The 20,378-nt window shown below is 37.6% G+C and overlaps 1 protein-coding gene across 2 annotated transcripts in view; it reads right to left on the bottom strand.

The window, feature by feature from the left end:
- PDE4D (phosphodiesterase 4D) overlaps positions 1 to 20,378 on the bottom strand; it is a gene marked incomplete at its 5' end in the record, with an annotated part of 1,034,128 nt that overhangs the window by 513,372 nt on the left and 500,378 nt on the right. The window lies entirely within an intron of this gene.

Genomic DNA, 20,378 nt, shown 5'->3' with positions numbered 1-20,378 from the left:
GTTCTATATCTGGAGAGAGACACTAGTCCTGGCTTGAGCTTTGAAACCCCAAAGCCCACTCCCACTGTCTCCAACAAGGCCACATCAACTCCCACAAGACCTCACTCCTGATGTCTCTCAGGTAGTATCACTTCTTGATACATTCAAATATATGAAAATATGGGGGCCATTGTTATTCATATCAATACATGGAGCCCATCTTAATTTGTGTGAAACAGAATCTTCAGATGAGGTAATAGACCTACCATTTAATTATCTAAATAGCAGGGAGAAAAAAGTTAGAGCAAAAAGTATCTACAGTCATTATGCTAATCACATTTTAAAGACACCTTCTTTGTAACATTTTAAATTTAAATCTGTACTTTTAACTTCATAACTGTAGAAAGGTCTGTTTTCAGTTGGTTTCTAGGATCATGAAGGCAAAGCAAGTAGGGCCTGTTTGGTTGTGTGAGAGGAGAATGCAGGGCAGAGTGTGGAATTAGGTCAGGAAGGCTAGGTTAGACGTGAGCTTCTTCTGATACCTCATCTCAGCTGCTATGACTGTTCTTCATGTCAGCAGGTTCCCATTAAATTGTCTACAAGAGCAAAAGTGTTCGATAGTGTATCTGCCCAAATTCTTGAACCACTCGATGTTATTCAAATTGACATTTGTGAAAATTAAATTTAATTTTGTTGTTAGGAGGCTAGTGGCTACCAATTTAAATGAAGAACAAAACTTTAAAAGTAATTGCAACATCCACCAATTATTGGGCAGTAATCTCGAGCCAGGTAATTTTGCCAGGTTTTATGTCATGCAAAAAGTGATTGAGGGTCTACTTTACTCCAATATCTGAGACAGAAAGTACTTAAGAGTAGTGAGGGAGATAGACAAGGAAGAAATAAAGTTGTAGTTTTTTTTTTAATGAACTTAGACATAGTATATAGGGTAAAAGATTAAAGGAAGGGGCAGGATTCTCTTCAATATATGTAGTTAAGTAAAACTTGTCTACAAAAATAGAGCATCTGAGTCATGGTATAAGCTGAATTGTATCATCCTGTAAACATTTTTTTTTCATTAAAGTCTCCAGATTTTAGAAACCTGGAATATGACCTTATTTGGGAATGGGATTTTATAGATTTATTTAATTAGAATTCACTCATATTAGAATAGGATGAGGCTTAATCTTTTGCCATTTGTGTCCCGATATAGGGAGGAGAGTGTTAGAAGATGTCCCAGGAGAAGATGAAATAATACACGAGAAATCAGAGTTAGAGCAGATCCTCCTGTACAGCCTAACCCCTCACCACTGCTTTGTCTCAGGCATTCGTTCTAGCAGGCACCTCATGCTAACCCAAGGACAGCTCTTCCCAGGACAATTAGGCTGAAAGCAGGCCCCACCTCCCATTTGGCTCCTGAGATCCAATTCTGCCTGTAACATTCCCAGCACTGTAGGAGGAGACCTTCTGTGGTCTCCCTTTCCTCTGTGATCCCAAACCCAACTTATCACAAAGATCTCTAATCTTCCTTCCCAAACAACTCATTCTATTCCAGCATCCCAGGCTCCCACAGCAACAGACATTCCATGTGAAAAATACCAGTTGAGCAGGCCAGGAAAACAAGCAAACAACAGCCACCACATTCTCCAATATCCAGAGAGAAAACAGAAATCAAGGAGCAAAATACCTATCTAACAAAGGCAAACCTAGAAGTCATCACTTGGACATATAATCATCCCAAACCCAGATACCTAGATGCCAGCATAAATATATAGTCAATAACACCAGGAGAGTATGTCTCCACTAGAGCCCAGCTATTCACCACAGCGCCTGCAGACACCTTAAAATCAACTGTATGGAGATGGTAGAGGTCCTTAATGAGGAAATTAATAAATCTCTTAAATCCAGGACTCTCCCCAAGTAATAAATAAATAAATGTTTTAAAGAAATTCAAGAGAACACACACACACACAACACACACACACACATACACACACACACAAACACACACACACACACACACACCGGTTTAAGGAAACCAGAATCAATAAAGAAAACACACACAGAGAATTCTGGACATAAAAAATTTAGAAACTTAAACAGGAACTACAAAGGCAAGAATCCCTAACAACCCAAGTAATGAAAGAGAGAATCTCAGGCATTAAGATACCACACAGGAAGTAAATACATCAGTCAAAGAAAATGTTGAATCCAAACAACAACAAAAATCTGACACAAAACATCCAGGATATCTGGATGCTACGAGGAGATCAAACCTGAGAATAATTCTTATAGAGAAGGGGGAAGAAACCCAGCTCAAAGGCCCAAAAAATTTCTTCAGTAAAATTATTAAAGAATAACGTCCTAACATAAAGAAGGAGGTGCCTATAAAGGTACAAGAAGCATACACAACATCTAATAGATTGGACCAAAAAGAAAATCTTCTTGCTGCATAATATTCAAAAGACTAAACATACAAAACAAAGAAAGATTATTAAAAGCTTCAAGGGAAAGGCCAAATAACATACAAAGGCAGGCCTTTTATAATTACATCTGATTTTCCTTGGAGACTATAAAAGCCAGAAGAGCCTGGGTAGATAGATATGCTGGAGACTCAAGATCCCACTGTTTGATCAGACTAGCAAAATTTCTAGTCACCATAGATGGAGAAAATAAAGTATCTTATAATAAAATCAAATTTCTACAAACTCTGCCCTAAAGAAGGTGCTAGAAGGAAAACTTCAACCAAAACTGGTTAACTACATGCATGAAAAAACAGGAAATAAATAGCTCATACTAGTGAAACACACACACACACACACACACACACACACACACACACACACACTCATACACCCTCACTCACAAAAACACACCACCACCACTAGTAGCAACAGCAACAAAATAAGAGGAATCAATAAGCATTGGTCATTGATATCTCGCAATACCAATGGTCTCAATTCCTTCATAAAAAGGCAGAGACTAACATAGTGGATGTAAAAACAGAATCTATTCCTTTGCTGGGTCCAAGGAACCACCTCAACATCAAAGTTAGATGTTATTTTAGAATAAAGGATTAAAAAAGGACTTTTCAAACAATGGGAACTAAAAAACAGTCTGCAAAATAGACTTTAAACCAAACTTAAACAAAAGAGAAGGGGTAAGATTCTCATCAAAAGAAAGATACACCAAGACATTTTACTACATATGCCCCAAACACAAGAGCACCTGAGTGTGTAAACACAACATTACTAAAGCTTAAATCACACATAGACTCATACACATTAACAATGGGGGGCTTCAATACCCCATTTTCAGCAATGGCCAAGTCATTCAGACAAAAACTAAACAAGAAGATACTAGATCTAACAAAGCTTATAAACCAAATTTAGAGAACATTTAGCCATAACCAAAACAATATGTCTTCTTCTCTGCACCTCATGAAATTTTCTCCAAAACTGACCATGAACTGAGACACAAAGCAAGTCTGAACCCATACAAGACAATTCAAATAACCCCTTGTATCCTATCAGCCCATCACAGATTAAAGTTGTATATCAACTATGACAACAACAGAAAGCTCATCAACTCATGGAAACTTAACCCTTTATCAAATAAAAAATAGATCAAGATGAAATTACAGATTTCTAGAACTCAATGGAAATGAATATGCAGCTTTACCCAAACTTAGAAAACAAATAAAAGCTATGCTAAGAGGAAAGTTTATAACACTAAATACCTACAGACAATTTTTTGAGAGATCTTGTATTAGTTTCTTAATAGCACACTTGAAAGCTCAAGAACAAAAAGAAGTTGTCACACACAACAAGAGAGACAGCAAGAAGTAATCAAACTCAAGACTGAAATGTACAAAATAAACAAAAAGAACCCTTCAAGGAATCAGTGAGGCAGTGAGTTGGTTATTTAAAAATACCAACAGGAGAGACAAACTCTTATCATAACTAAATAAAAGGCACAGAGAGAAAATCCAAATTACAAAAATAGCATAAACAAAACGTGGAATATAACTACAGACACCAAGCAAATCCAGAGAATCATAGCAACATACATTAAAAAACAAGTATTCCACCAAATCAGAAAATGAAAAGGGGGGGGGGTAATTTTGTTCAATGGGTTACCACTTATTATCAAAGTTGAATCAAGACCAGATAAGTAATTCAACTAGACCCAAACTGCTAGTGAAAGAAGCAGTCACTAAGAGTCTCCCAACCAAAAAAGAACCATGACCAGATGATTTTAATGCAGAATTCTACCAGACTTTCAAGGAAGAGTTAATGCCAGAAGTCCTCAAATTATTCCAGAGAAAGAAACAGAAGGAACACTGCCCAATTAATTTTATGAGGCCATAGCCACCCTAATACCCAAACCACATAAAGATTCAACAAAGAAAGAGAACTGCAGACCAATTTTCCTTATTAACACAATGCAAAAATCCTCAATAAAATAGCAAACTGAATCCAAGAACACATAAGATGATCTAACATGATCAAGAAGACTTCATCCCAGAGATGCAGGGATTGTTTCACATATAAAAACCAGTAAATTTAATCTAACATATAATCAAACTGAAAGAAAAAAAGCACATGATGATGTCATTATATGTGGAAAAGGCATTTGACAAAATTCAACACCCCTTCATGGTAAAATTCTTGGAAAGATCAGGGATACAAGGGACATACCTAAACACAATAAAGGCAATATACAGCAAGCCTATAGCCAACATCAAATTAAATGGAGAGGAACTCAAAGCAATACCACTAGAATCAGTAACAAGACAAGGCTCTTTGTTCTTTTCATTGCTATTCAATATAGTACTTGAAATTTTAGCTAAAGCAATAGGACAGCTAAAGAAGAGCAAGGGGATACAAATGGGAAAGAAAGAAATCAAAGTATTCAATAATGGAATGAAATTAAAGATACAGACTTAAATCCACATATGTATAGATACCTGATTTCTGATAAAGAAGCCAGAAATACACACTGGGGGGGGGGGGAGGCAGCATCTTGAGTAAACAGTTCTGGTCTAAGTGGATATAGAAGAATGCAAATAGAATTATATTTATCACCCTGAAAATTCAAGTGTATAAAAAACCTCAGTATAAACCAGAATCACTGAACCTTATAGAAGAGAAAACAGGGAATTGCCTTGAATGAATTGGTCCAGGAGAGAATTTTCTGAACAGAGCACCAATAGTGCAGGCACTAAGACAAACAATTTATAAATGGGACCTTGTGAAACTGAAAAGCTTCTGTAAGGCAAAGGGCAAAGGACAATGTCAATCAGTCACAGGAGCAGCTGACAAAATGAAAAAAGATTTTCACCAACTCTATATCTAATGCAGGACTAATATCCAAAATATATGAAGAACTCAAGAAACTAGACATCAAAATTTATAACCCAATTACAAAGTGGGGTACTGATATAGATAGAATTCTCAGTAGAGAAATCTCAAATGATTGAGAAACACGGAAGTGTTCAGCATCCTTAGTCATCAGGGAAATGCAAACTCAAACTACTATGAGATTCCATCTTACACCTGTCAGAATGGCTGAGATCTGTAAGACAAGTGACAGCTCGTGCTGGTAAGGATTTGGAGCAAGGGGAACATTCTGCCTCTGTTGGTGTGAGTACACATTTCTAAACCTACTATGCAAATCATTATGGCAATTTCTAAGAAAATTGAGAATAGATTTACTTAGCTACTACTCTTGGGCATGTATTCAAAGGATGTTCCATCACATCACAAGGACACTTGCTCAACAATGTTCATCACAGCTTCATTCATAAGAGCCAGAAACTTGAAACAACTTAGATGTACTTCAACAAAAGAATAGATCCTGTTTCTAAAATAAAATGACACTATATAATCTGCAAGCAAATAGATGGAACTAGAAAAAAATCATCTTGAGTAAACCAAACCACAAAAGACAAATACAGTATGTATTCACTTATAAGTGGATATTAGGTTACTAAACCCATAGCCTCAGAGACATTAAGTAAAGAGGAGGTGTCTATGGAAGATCATGGATCTCCCTGGGAAGGGGTGCTAGGGACATGTGGGGATGGGAGCAGAAGGGATTAAATGGTAGGTAAGATGGGTTGGAAAGAGTGCAGGCAGAGTCTGTTTGAATTAGGAAGCATTGGCAGGGTGTAGAAACCTAGTGTAGTGCAAATTTCCTAGAACCTATGAAGGTGATCCCAATGAGGACTCCTAGTAATGGTGGATACTGAGGTTCAAACGCCATCTCATGTAGCCAGGCAAGGTTTCCAATGTCTAGACTACGTTGTATTCAATTGGCTTGTTGACCGAGGAGGTCCCATGGAAATTCTCAAACAATCCAGGTTCATGCTAAAACAAGGGTGCTCTCCACAAACTGATAACAGGGCACCATTGCCAAAAGCAATATCTAGAGAACTTATTAAATTACATGAAGCTTTCATGCCTACACGTTAGTCTCTTTGGTGTGGGAAAGGTACTCTGCAGTTTACTGGAAGAGAAATTTACACATAAACCCATCCACAAAATCTTTGACTTACAGTCTGTCTTGACTACAAAATACACTGAGGGTATGGTGGAACAGAACTTACGGAAGTAGCCAACCAATGCCTTATTTGACTTAAGGCCTACTCCATGTAAAAAAAACAATACCCAACACTGTATGGGTAACCAAGAACCAGAGACTAGGTAGCCTAGAGACCTGTGGTAAAATCAAATGTGTCTGGTCTAAAAGTCAATAAAATAATTCTTAATAATATTTTAATATAGTCATAGATCAGTGTCTTATGCAGTCATCATCAAAGAGCCTTTCTTTAGCAGCAGATGTGAACAGATGTGGAAAACCATAACCAGATAATAACTCGGAGAAAGAATTGAAATTGGGAGTCTTTATCACATTCCTCCCCTCAGAGCTCAGGAATCCCATGGAAGAGGTAAGCAAAAAGACTGTAAGAGTCAGAGGTGGAGGAGAACAAGGTTGTCTGAATTACCTATGAAAGGCACATGTGAGTTCATAGAGACTAAGGCAGAAAACACAGGGATTGCATGGTTCTTCCCAGGTCATATGTACATATGCATACACATATATGTATAAAACACACACACACACATATCCATACATATACATATGTATACACATATGCATAGCATATACACATACATGTACACATATACATGTAATCATATATATATATACACATACATGTAATTATGTACATATAATCACATATATGCACTTAGATATTACATCCATTAACATAATATCTCTATGGAACTCCTGACTATGAGAATAAGTGTGTCTCTGTGTCTTTTGCTTACTCTTAGGACTCTTTTCCACATACTGGGCTGCAGTGTTTGACTTCATTTTTATTTCATCTTGTATTGTACTTTGTCATATTATGAGATTAGTCTGCTCAATTCCTAATCATGACTGTCCCAAACTCTGCTCCTTTGACGGCTTTAATTTGTCCTTTCCTACATTCAACCATCTGTGATTCAATGACAAGGAAGTAATTAAATGAAGTAATTAAGTTTACATGCAAATAAATTAAGCTATATATTTATAGCTAGACTATGATGCCTCAGTTAAAAGTGTAAGTTTTAGCAGAAATGCCTTTGACATTTTGTTCAAAATTAGTTCAGTTGTTTTATATCATTTTTGTAAATATTATTGTTTCAGTCAGTTTTAATTGTCAACCCTTTGCAGCCTAATCATCTGGGAGGAAAGCCACCACAGAGAAGCTGTATAGATCAGACTGACCTGCAGACATTCGAGTAATATTTGATTAATAAATTGAGGTAGGGGACCTAGGTAATTGTGGATAGCACCACCCCTAGGCAGTCAGTTCAAGACTACATAAGAAAGGCTGACCACTAGTTAGTTTCACAGACAATGAGGCAGTGTTCAAGTCCCTCATCCATCTTTTCCTGCTGTACTTCCTTGCCTGGGAGTGATTTCCCTGGTCAGAGGCGGGGATTAGCCCGCAGTCCTGCCTTAGCCTTCACCTTGATCTCCATCAATGATGGCCTGAGCTGGAAATGGAAGGCAGAATAAACCTTTTCTCTTGCTAACTTGCTTTGGGTATCCAGTGTTTTCAGAGCAACTAGAAGGAAGGTAAGTAGGATAAACAGATTTCAGAGCATGAAGGTAGGAACACACACACACACACTCATATGTACACACACAAACACACATGTACACACACAAACACACATATGTATATGATAAGCAGACCATTTTTATTTTAGATGAGTTTAAAGTACTGTGTAAAATTGTAGTACCAGTCACCGAAGCTTCTCCCACACCTTCTGCTTTCTTCACACGTGCAGGCTGACATTCACAGCGTTTTTGTCAGCAGACATCTACTTGTTCAAAGTATATTTTTTTAAAAAAATCAGGACAAACTCTCCTTTGTTAATAAACTATTATGTGCATTGTGGTTTTGATTTTAAGAGTGTGGCAAGTTTCCTTATGAAAATGCAATACCAATTGTCCTAAAAACAAGGGGACAGAGAAGTCCTGAGAAGATGTCCAATAGTTCTGAATGTTTAACTGTTGAAGAGAAACCACACCAGTAGGGAGAAATGATGCTCTGAATGACAAAGCCTTTACAGAAACGTTCTAAATATGGCCTGACTTTAATCAGGCAATGCCATCTGTTAGGTGAGTGGCAAGGTCACAACTTTTATGACGAGAAAGGCATCCAATGCCAGGCATGCACGCACAAAATCCAGCAGCTGCTGATGCTGAACATGTCTGCCCATGTGCTAGGCAGCATATTGGATGCTCTTTGATTTCTGATGGGACCATTCCCAAGCACATCCATCAGAAGGTAAAATACTTTCAAGAGAAACTGCAGTTAATTTTGTTGGCCCACTGAACATCACAGCTGAGCACACTGCAGTGCAGCCCCTATTTCTTTCTGTGATTGTACGGCCGCCTGGGTGTTTCTGTGCCTCATGCTGCTGCCTAGGGAGAGAGCATCTTGTAGTCACAGAAAGCACATAGATGCCAATAAGGAACCATCAGATCTCAAACTTCAAATTCTAGTTGCTGATGAATAAAAGCAGCTTTCACACAATCCCGCATTTGAACAAAATTGAGAAGCCTACCCATGTGTTGGTTTTCTACCTGCGAGGACATTTTGTGGGCTATAATCTCAAACCCCCAAACCAAACATTTCTGCTGATTGGACTAGCTCCGAGAACACTGTCAGATTGTTGTAAAGTAGCTGCTGAGTTGGAGCTTTGTACCCAGCACACTGCCAGTCAGTTGACCTGTACCATGCAGGATGGTTTCACAGTGATGTCATCGATCACACTGTGACTGTTAGCAGTTGACAAGTGGAGCCCACTGCACACTCACTGAGTTGTCTATATGACCTGAGGACCAAGGGTCAGAGGGGAGATTTCAACCCAGGCTGGTCCATCTCAGAATCTCTGTTCTCACCTTTACCTTCCTGACACCTGAGTCATTGGGGATTGTGGGGATTAGCTGGTTTGTTTTCTTTTTGCTTTTATTATCAAGAAACTTTGCTTTTGTTTGTAGAGACCGATTAAGTGTTAGAGTCAAAAGACCATAAAAGCCTATATATTCTATACGTGCTGTAATAGAAAATTGTTTTTAAATTAAATTCATAAAAATTAATAGAAAAAGTCAATGTTTATAGTGAAGATCATAAATATTATTCAGGGTAGAGCAATTTGATGTGTTACTGTACCATGAATTCCACTATGGTTTTGATAAAGCAAGTCACCACAGTAATAACAAACATATCAATACTAATTATTTAGCATGCTTATACACATATCGATATATACTATTTCTTTACTGTGTGGGTATTATGATATATGTGCTCATGTGTATGCAAACATATATGCTTATGTGTTTGTTGGTGTGCATGGGGGCCTGAGGTTACTATCAGCTGTTTCTCTCTCTACTGCTATCTGCCTTATTTTTCTCAGGTGTGCTTTCATTTTGTAACCGTGTATTTGTGTGTTTGGGGGTGTATGCATACATTCATGTGGGTGCACACAAAAGCCAAAAGAAGGTGTTGGTAAGCAAATCCCAGTAATCCCCATCTCTACCCTCCACTCCCCCAGTACAGATATTACAGATACACCAACAAGAATGTTTTCCTTGGGTCCTGGGAATTGAATTCATGTATTCATGTTGGCGCAGTGAGCGCTTTGTCCAGTAAGCCTCTCCCCATCCCCTGTGTAAAGCCATCTAAACTCATAAAATGGTCATGTGGCTTGTCTTCCAGCCTCTTCTCTTGCCAGTACTTATGCCTTAGTAGAAAAGAGATGGATATCTAGAAGATAAAGAACGAACAAGCAATCAAAAAGAATTAAACAATAAAGAAAGTGATTTGAGGAGAGATTGGACCAGTAATATTTTTCCTAGCAATAATTAGGTATTTCTTTTCATTTGAGTTGTTGTTTTAAGATGATAAACAAAGAACTTACAGCATTCTGTGTTAGGACAAATCTATGTCATCTCTGTGAAAACGATGAATATCCCCCCTAACCAACATCAAATGTATGTAACTTACAAAGTGACTATCAGTAGCAGGCTGCACACGTGTGCACAAATTCTGGGCCCTGGAGCTACGAAAACAAAGAAAGACTAGCAAGATACAGAAGAAATCTATATGTGGCTTCTATTTTTTTTTTTTAAGAGAAGAGAGAAAGAAAGAATTTAAGCTGTAGAGATGGTTCAGCAATTAAGAGCAATTGTTGCTCTTGTAGAGGACCCAGATTCAGTTTGCAGTGTCTACAGGGAGACTTACATCCATCTGTAACTCCATGTTCAGGGGCTAGGACACAGTTTTCTGGCCTCTATAGGCACCAGGCAGGCAAAGGACCATACAGATAGATTAAAACTGTACCTTTCAAAGGACAAATTTTTCTATTATTGCCACTTAAAGGTCAATGAGTGAACAAACACAGATGTCTGAAAATAACTACTACCAGGAGCCTTAACTGGGAGACAGATGTAGAAATAAATGTGTAAGTAGCAGAGAATTGGTATTCCCTACTTTACCCTGGTTTCTGTAGCATCATTATTCTTTGTATTCAAAAGCAGACCTCTACACTGATTAATTTTGTTTTGTTTTTAAGAAATGCAAAAGGAAGGCACAGTATGGACAAATGGAATTTAACAGAGCAGGCTGGAAACAGTTTCTAGCGTTTTGTATCAGGGATTTTACACACACACACACACAAATTGTGGCGAAGAACACAAATAAGGTCTACCCAGAAGCCCTTGCACCTATTCTTATGAACACCGGTGAAGTTCTAAAATGGATTTCCAAGTGCCATATGGCAGTATTAGATAAGGTTATGGTGGCTCACTGGAATTCTCCCCAGTGGCACTATGTTCTCTGAAGATCAGTTCAATAGTTCCACATAAGTCCTTGGCTTTTGTTTTGGTGATGTCAAACTAGAAGACAGAATTCTGGTAAATTCCAACCCCTAGAAATATGTTAATAGTCTAATATATTCCTTAAAGGTCTGTCTATGCACACTGTTCCATAATTTTATTTTAAAAATAATGCTAGGAAATCAGGTGTTATAGCTCAAGTCTTAAATCCTGGCATTCTGGAGACTGAGGCAGGAGGATCACCACAAGTTTGAAAAAACATCCTTAACATTATCAGTGACTTCTCAAGTTATTAAATATAGGTCAACGAGTCATTTTTCTATATATTGATGCATTTATAGGCAAGGTTACCTGTGCTAGCCTAGATCTTCCTGAGTGGTTCAGGCTGGCCTTTAACTTTTGGTGACATGCTGTCTCAGCCTCTGGAGTGGTAGGGAGACAGGTGTGAGCTACTATGTCCAGCTTTAAATATCACTTAAAAACATCCAACACAGAATTTAGTTGTCATTTCAGTGATGTTAAAGACAATTGGTATAACTAATGCCCTCTTGGGATACGTATGGTTCATACTTTTTTTCCTCTATTTTAAATAACTCTGTGGTGACCGACCAGCTTTTTAACATATACTCTGATTGATTCACACGAATATCCTGCAAAGTTAAATTCTCAGCAGAAGAAAAAGTCTTGTGCTCAGGAGAGCTAATTAGCAGCTTGTAAGCAATGTTGTTGGCAGTGGCAGTTTTTAGGGTAGGCTGTTTGTGGGGAGGACAATAGACACTGGAAATCCCTTCACTTGAAGTTCAGCAGGTACAACAAAGCGTGGATTCGGGAACTGAACAATATGAAACCGGACTGGAGGCTGATCTATATAGGGCAGAGGAGACTGAGGACAGAGGTGTCAAGGCTGACTGCAGGCTGCTGAGAAAACACCTGGGGAGTAGATAATGAGTTTCAAACGGAATCTGCTGAATGCCAGGTGCCTTCCAGGCTTCCTGGTAAATGGTCAGCAGGCAGGACACAGACAGAGCTATGCAGGGTCTTAGGACACAGGCAGGTCCAAATTCACACAGAAAAACAAACATTAAAATCTAGCTTTATTTTATAACTTGCTTGCCTAGCACATGTCACTGAGCTTGTTTTATTACCGCCATTATCCTCTCCCTTTGTCTTTTGTATTAAACACACTTCTGTATAACACACACACACACACACACACACATACACACACACACACACACACACACATACACACACACACACACACACACACACACACACACACACACTTCCTTAGCTATTATTCAAAGTCACTATATTTGATGTGAGAGTGCTGTTGAGTTCTGTTTGTATTGTTTCAAGTCACTAGCTTCTTAAACATATAGAAAATCTTTTAGACTTCAGCAAATATTGGAATAGTGGAGGGGCTCAGGGATGTGAATCAAAACCTGCCCCATGCGTTTGGAGCAAACACATCACCGGGAAGTAATAACCAACTGATGAGCCCACTGGAGAGACACTACCATCACAGCAATGCCTGGTGTTTCCTGTGACTACTGTGCTTACTTATGCTTAAGCCCATGGTTATCCCAGGGCCTGCACACCTAGGCAAGCATCCCACAGCTTGCACACCTAGGCAAGCATCCCACAGCTTGCACACCTAGGCACATATTCTATCCCTCAGCTCCCATCTCTGGCCCTGTTGTAGTGTGACCAAGATTTCCACAGGCATGAGATATTTGATTGTTACCACAATCTCAGAAAGTATATGCTTTGTCTACAATTGGCAAACATCAAAGGAAACTAAAATCCGAAAACACTAAATGGTTTTCTGGGGTTTTAATTTTGACCTTTAGATTTTAAGGCCAGAGCTGTTCCCACTACCCTTGATCTGCACGTAATCAATCAATTCATTAATCAACCATTTTGTGAGAATTATAGAAGTGCCTTTCAGCTATGGAAGCTGAGCACACCACAGGCCTGGGAGGCAGTCCCTATGGTGGGAACAGCATGAGCCCGGCTGGGCCTCTGCTGGAGTCTGGCTGACTCACAGCCTGTGCCCTGTCCCTTGGCAATTCTGCCAATAAACATATCCATCTACTGCATTCTCTAGTCACCTTTACCTCTATTAATGCTTCTTAATACGTGTGTGTGTGTGTGTGTGTGTGTGTGTGTGTGTGTGTGTGTGTGTGTGTGTGTGTGTGAGCAAGGGGGGCATAGGAATCATTATAGCAACACATCCTGTATTAAAATAAATGGTTTTTGAATATGAAATCTCTTCAGTACCCATCTCTAAAATGTCTTAAAGTCATCATCATTACTTCCTGGTCTATCTGAGAAACACAGAGTGGTTTGATGCTTGGTCCTTCCTTCTGCTCTGGTACAGATTCCATGGTTCTTCACTGCCAGAGACTTTTAACAGCTATGCTTACTAATACCACTGAGAAGTCCTATTTATTTGGGGGCTTTGAAGGGGAGTCTGATTCAGCACTAGGTGTTTTACTGGTTCAGTTTATAATCCAAAAGGTTAGAGTGGCTTTCTTCAGCGTCCCAATTTATTTTAGAAAACTATGTAACTATGACAGGAGAAATCTATCTAAGATAGAAAAAAAAAAGTCTCATCAAACTCAGTTTTTCATTTTAGCTGAAAGCTGTTTATTACATACTTGGTGTCAATTTAAAAAAATAATAATAGTATTACTGAAACATAACTGAGATAAAATACATATTTTAAGAAGTGCAACATGACAGGTTTTGACAGATGTTTACCAGTGAGAAAATTACCAATAGCAAGATGATGGATGTATCCATTACATTCACGCTTTTGACTCTGTGTCCTTCAGAAGCCCCTAGCCTTATCCCTTCCTTCTGCAAGCAACCATTAAACCACTAGAGGTTCAATATATTTCTGAAACTACAGTTTAACCCAATAAGGACACCAAATTTCTTCCTGTTTTTCTGATAACAAACCTTATTTTAATAAAAAATTACAACATAATATTAAGACCTATGACAGAATATTCTAGGAAAAACATAAGTTTTAAGATGAGCTGTCACAGATAAAATGAGGAAGAAATACTACAGAGATGGCTCAGTATTTCAGAATGGTTGCTGTTCTGCCAAAGGCCCTAAGAATCATTTCCAACATTCAATCAAGTAGCTCACAACTGCCTCTAAGTGCCCTCTTCTGGCCCCTGTGCAGAGTGACACACATGTGCACATACAAACATGCACACTCACATAGACACACACACAGAAAATATAAAAAAAATTTAAGAAATAAGATGAGCAAGAGATAACCAAGTCAATTGACACCAGACAAGGCCTAGAGTCAGAGAATGATTAGTTGTTGAAATATAAATAATTATTTATATAATTGACAGGTATACATGTACTAAACAACATAGCCAAAGATTTCAGTAGTAATGCAATTAATATAATTACAAAAGTTGAGGTAGGTTTACAAAAGAAATGTTACTACATTATTTTTGGAAAATGTGTGTGTGTGTGTGATTATCATTAAATCACATTATTTTATTCTGATAACTTGGGTTCTGAAAATTAATACTAAGAAAAGAAGTAGCTGAACAATATACATTCATATTCCTTTTTTGTTTTTTATACATTCATATTCTTAAGAAAGAACTATATAACATATGATAGAAAGTTCTCTTTTAGACAAGAATAAAATGCACATACACACACTCATTTTACTAAGAAATGTGTATACTTTCATAATTTAAATTAACATAATTTTCTTAACACCATGCTCACATTCTTAATAAACCTTCCCATACACAATTTAAGATATATACAAATAAAAAATTAAAATATATACACTACAAAATGTTGAGAGTCATTTTACAGTTTAAAAAGCTCTTATAAGCCGTTTTAAAATTATTCTTTTAATTTTATGTTTTATGTGCATGTATGGTTTTGTGAGGGTCTCAGATCCTTTGGACAGACCACTTTTAACTGTCATGTAGGTGCTTGGAGTTGAACCTGGACCTTTTGCAAGAGCAGCCAGTGTTCTTAACCACTGATTCATCTCCCCAGCTCCAAGGCATTATTTGATAATGAGAACTTCCCTAATGTTTCATGATTTATCATAGTAGTCCAACAAAATGTCTCTAATAATCCACTTAAGTAAAATCGAAACATAAAAATGAGATATAAATTGTACAAAATAATTAATCTGTGCAATGTTTTTCTCAAATACTGATCATAATAAAATTACATCTTGTTGAATGAAAATTCTATTCTGTTCTAAGACGAGGTAAAAGAGACATATTAATGCAAAAACTATAAAAATATATGAAAAAAATGTATGTTAAACAACAGCACAGTGACTAAAGAAAACAAGCAAGATATGATAGGCAGGGCAGCCTACAGTCTTCAAAGCTTCTGGACATGGAAGGAACCCAACCAGCACCAGGCTGTCTTCCTACACTGAGGTCAATCGGAGAAAGTCCAGGCAGACATTATCCTGATCACAGTGGTCCAGAGGATAAGGACACTCAGAGAGAATGTGTGTGTGTGTGTGTGTGTGTGTGTGTGTGTGTGTGTGTGTGTGTGTGTGTGTACATGTACATCTATACTGACTCTGTCTTGACCCTTCCACTGATTAGTGATAGTATGAGGGGGTAATGGGGTATGTGTATTAGTTGGATTTGTAAATAATGCAGACAGTCCACATGAATCAGATTTTACCAGATTATTTAAAAATGTGTGGCTTATAATATGTTAGTGTCACTTCAGTGGAGTATCTGAAAGACTGGTAAAGAAAACATCACGGGGAGTAATGGACCGATGGGACTGAGGGCCATGCTTAAAATAGTCCTGTTTGTATGCACAGCAGAAATGAGCACACATGTACAATTAGATCTCTGTATTTTATCCAGTGATATAAAAAGAAAGAATGTTTAGATGTTACCAAAATACCCACAGACTTTGCAGGAAATTACTTCAAAAAAAGTATGGCAGTTTTACCCATTGAACCAATGATCTTTTGTGTATGTGACTGTGCAATTATGATTTATTCTTAAACCATTATTAGTCACTGATATTACCTTAAGCCATAGAATAGGTATGACAAATATTGCCAAAGCCTATCACCTTTGGATGATAAGTGACGGCACGTTCTTAGGGATGCGGTAATCCATGAAGTAGACTCTAGTGAGCAAGCCTTGGCTTAAATAGATAGTTAAGGCTATTCCCTCTGTACTAGCTTGACAGGACACTAGCAAGCCAGGTATGTATGTTATATTCTGTATGTTGTATGGAGCAGGCCTGCTACATCTACAGTGGTACTGGATGTTGTATGCTACTCAAACTTCCCATAAAACAAACTTTTCTATATTGACCATTCTCTGGTGGCTTATTTGAAGTAAACTTGTGTGTTGGCAGCCAGCACAAGGGCCTTTTTGGCACTGTGCTGGTCTAGGTAATATATTAGTGATCTGTAGTCATTCTGATGGGAAGGCCAGGCTACTAGAGTTTCTCTGTCTCACATTTTGAATCAATTGTTACCTTTTAGGAACAGCTCTAGCAGAACAGAAACAGTAACAAAATTAGTCCTTCTATATCGTACTTTGTAGATTTCCTTCCCAAGAATTATGTTACCGATCATTCTGCATTGGTCACTAGACGTTTCTACAGTGAAAGAGAATTTAAGTAACACACTTGTTTATGTGGATCTTAGTCATAGGTTTTTCATTATCATTTATTTTGGCTATCTAAGTAAAATATCCTATTATTAAAATGAATGGAATTATTATTTCACAAACATGTGTGTGTGTATGTGAATCAGTGAAGCAATGAAAGTTTCAGGTTAGTGAGCACTATACTGAAAAACCTAAATTATTGCAAGCATCAATGTTCTCACTGCACCATTTGGTGCCTCGAAAGAAGCCAAGAGTTTTCTTTTTTTTTTATTGTAGAATATATTTTTAATAGACAATATGATAGTAATTGTTAGGACTTAATTATGCAAAATTATGTGATGCATTACATCATGTTGGAGAAAGGCTACATAGAGATGCTGTGACCTTGTCACATGTCCTCAGACCTTAACACAACTCACTCCATGTTGAAAATACCAGTCAGGCCCTGGGAACCCAGCATGCCAGCAGCAACATGTGCCAAAAATAAGAACAAAGATCCAGTCATCAAAGTCTTTTGCCCTAGGAAAGCCTAAATGTCCTAACTTTACTTTTTGGCTTTTGTGCCTAAAAACTCACCCCAATAAAACCTCAAGACTGTTGTACCCCTGTTATGGAGTAAGTCCATTTGTATATGTATATGTGCATGTTTGAGGAAGCTTCTATAATAGTAGGTTTTCAGATGTTTTCTTCAAATGTCTTTAGTGTTGAGTTGACCTTCCACATACTTCCTTCTTTACCTGACCCTCCAACCCCATATTCTATTTAACCATAATTCCCTTTTTCCTTTAATATTTTCCTCATGAAAGAGGTATTTGATTTCCATGCAAGACAAAACATAAGCAAACAACTGAACATTTAAAGCTTGCTGAAGTCCATTTATTCCCACTGCAAAAGATCCTTAATGTTCAGTTGCTGAACTATGTAAGTACGTGTCAAACTGTGAGCTGCTAGCCATCAAAAGGGGACTACACCAAAACTCAGAAAAATGACCCCTGGGAAATGATGCTGAACTCTAAGAAAAATTGACCTAAATTTTGCCTAACCAGAGGACTGGTTTCTGTGTTTTTGTAGACAGATTCTCTGTGGTCTATAAATTCCTTTGTCTACTACAGGGGTTTATTTATAGTAAAAACAGGGAAGGAGAGACACTGAGGGTAATCCTATGCATGGACTCTTTTCCCAGCCACGGGGAATGGTTCCGAGATAGGCTGGTGCATCTTCTCATGCTTTGAGAATTCTGTAAGACTGGTATTTTAACTGTAGAAGTTCAAAAGCAAAGTGTGAGGATTTACCGTGTTTCCACCATCATTTTCTAGGGCATTAGGATGACCACGGTGGTCCTTTGGGAGTGCCTATTTTGAAGATGAGACAAAGAGGTGTTTGCTACTGCATGGTAGAAATCCATTCAGTGGCTTCCAGTCTCTTTACAAATCTTTAGCTTATTGCTAACTGTCCTGATACAAAAACAGCTTTCACAAGCACTCCTGAAGGGACAATGAGAGATAACAACGTGTTATCAATGTCCCCAGAGCTCCAGGCACTACCAGTCTGTGTAGTACAGAGTAGAAACAAGACTTCAAGCATACAGCTTTGTATACATCTCTGAAAATTCCTCCAAATCATGTGGCACAAATATCAAAGTTATTTGACTGATTTAATGCCACAGAACTGGCCACAATTTTAAGAATGAACATGATATCACCAATAATGAATTCAGACTAGTCAAAATTGCCATGAATAAAATATTGGGATATAATCAATAATACCAAGGGAGAGAGTGTATTGTCATGTTACTCTCAGCACAGAAAGAAAATAAAATAATCATGTTGAAACAAGAGATGATAAGAGAATAAGGAGCCAAGACTATAGACAAAACAACATTAAAAACACATATATTTTAGAAAAATTAATCAGTTTTTAAAATTAATTCAGAAGGTAAAAAGGGGGAAGTAGAATGGGAAGGGTTAAACTGGAATGGGGAGGGGAATACAGGGTAGAGGAGGGAAAACAGAAGAGATAAATAACACTGAAGATATTCTTTTGAAAAGTCATAGGGAAATCTTCTACTGTAGAAGTTTCCTAAAATGTATACATAAACATATATAGAAAGAGTTAAAATGTAGCTGCCTCATAACAGGGAAACAATGCCCCTTAATAGACACCAGATATTAACAAATAAAAGACCTAATGACAAGAACTCGTTGCATCTCTTAGAGTGGCTTACCAGTAAGGTTCAATATCCTCTCAGACATTACAGATTCTTGTCAGTGTTTCAAGTATACGGTGATTACCATTGGTCAACATTCATATACTGGGAAATATCCAGTCCTAAATGGAACATGTAACTGTACCTCCTTCTCCCAAGACTCAAAGATCATTGCAGGAGAAAGGGCAGAAAACATGGCAGTAAATGACAAAATGGAAGTTATCTTCGCACACAACAGGACATGTGCACATATGGACTCACAATGATTGTGACAGCATACACAAGATCTGTGCAAGCCCAAGCTAGACTAAATCCTACCATAGAAAAGGGAGTGGACATTAAATCGCAGCCCAAGCCACAGAGTTATTGGCCATTGTTAGCTGCTCAGAGACATAGAGTCAGTTTTCCCAAGCTGTAACTTCTGACCATGATTCTGTGGAAGACAACATATTCAAGAATATTTGAGCAGCATAAATTGTTCTTTGTGTATTTAAAAAAAAAAACAAAAAGAAGGACAAAATTGGGTAGATGGAGAAGGACAGTGGATATGGGAATAGTTGTGGGAGGGGGTGACACAGTAAATACTTATTGTGTTGTAGCTAAGTGACAAAAATCCATACAGATCCATTATAAAGTGACATTTAGAAATTTAAAAAATTTTTTGAATTTTCTGGAATACAGCCAGAATCCATCTTATTGTCAAGCCGTAAATACACAAGATAAAGACTGGTAAAGCTATGTTCTGTTTCACTTTGACGAGATCTGTCTTATGTTTATCAATTAAGTCTACGTGGTTCTCCAAAATATTTTTAGAAATCTTTATATATAATATTAGAGTTCCTGGTGTTTAGCAACGTGCTTTAAACATTTTGGGAAAATATTTACGAATACATAGAAGATGGAAGAGTGCTTCATACATATTTCACAGGTCTGCCGTACTTGCTAAGCTCTATAAATCCCTGTAAAATGTACATAACCTAGAAAAAAAATCAACTCAGAAAGGGAGATATTCATTAAATTCAGCAAATTCCATGAATCACACATGAAGAAGGTTACCATAGAAATGAAATTATAATTTTTGATCAATAATTCATCTAGTACAGGTAAAATAAAACCAAATGCAAAAACAAAAC

Source organism: Micromys minutus (assembly GCF_963924665.1).
Source record: "Micromys minutus genome assembly, chromosome: 20".
NCBI lineage: Eukaryota > Metazoa > Chordata > Mammalia > Rodentia > Muridae > Micromys > Micromys minutus.
Note: the sequence above shows the minus strand (reverse complement) of the source record. Positions and strands in the feature narration are given on the sequence as shown.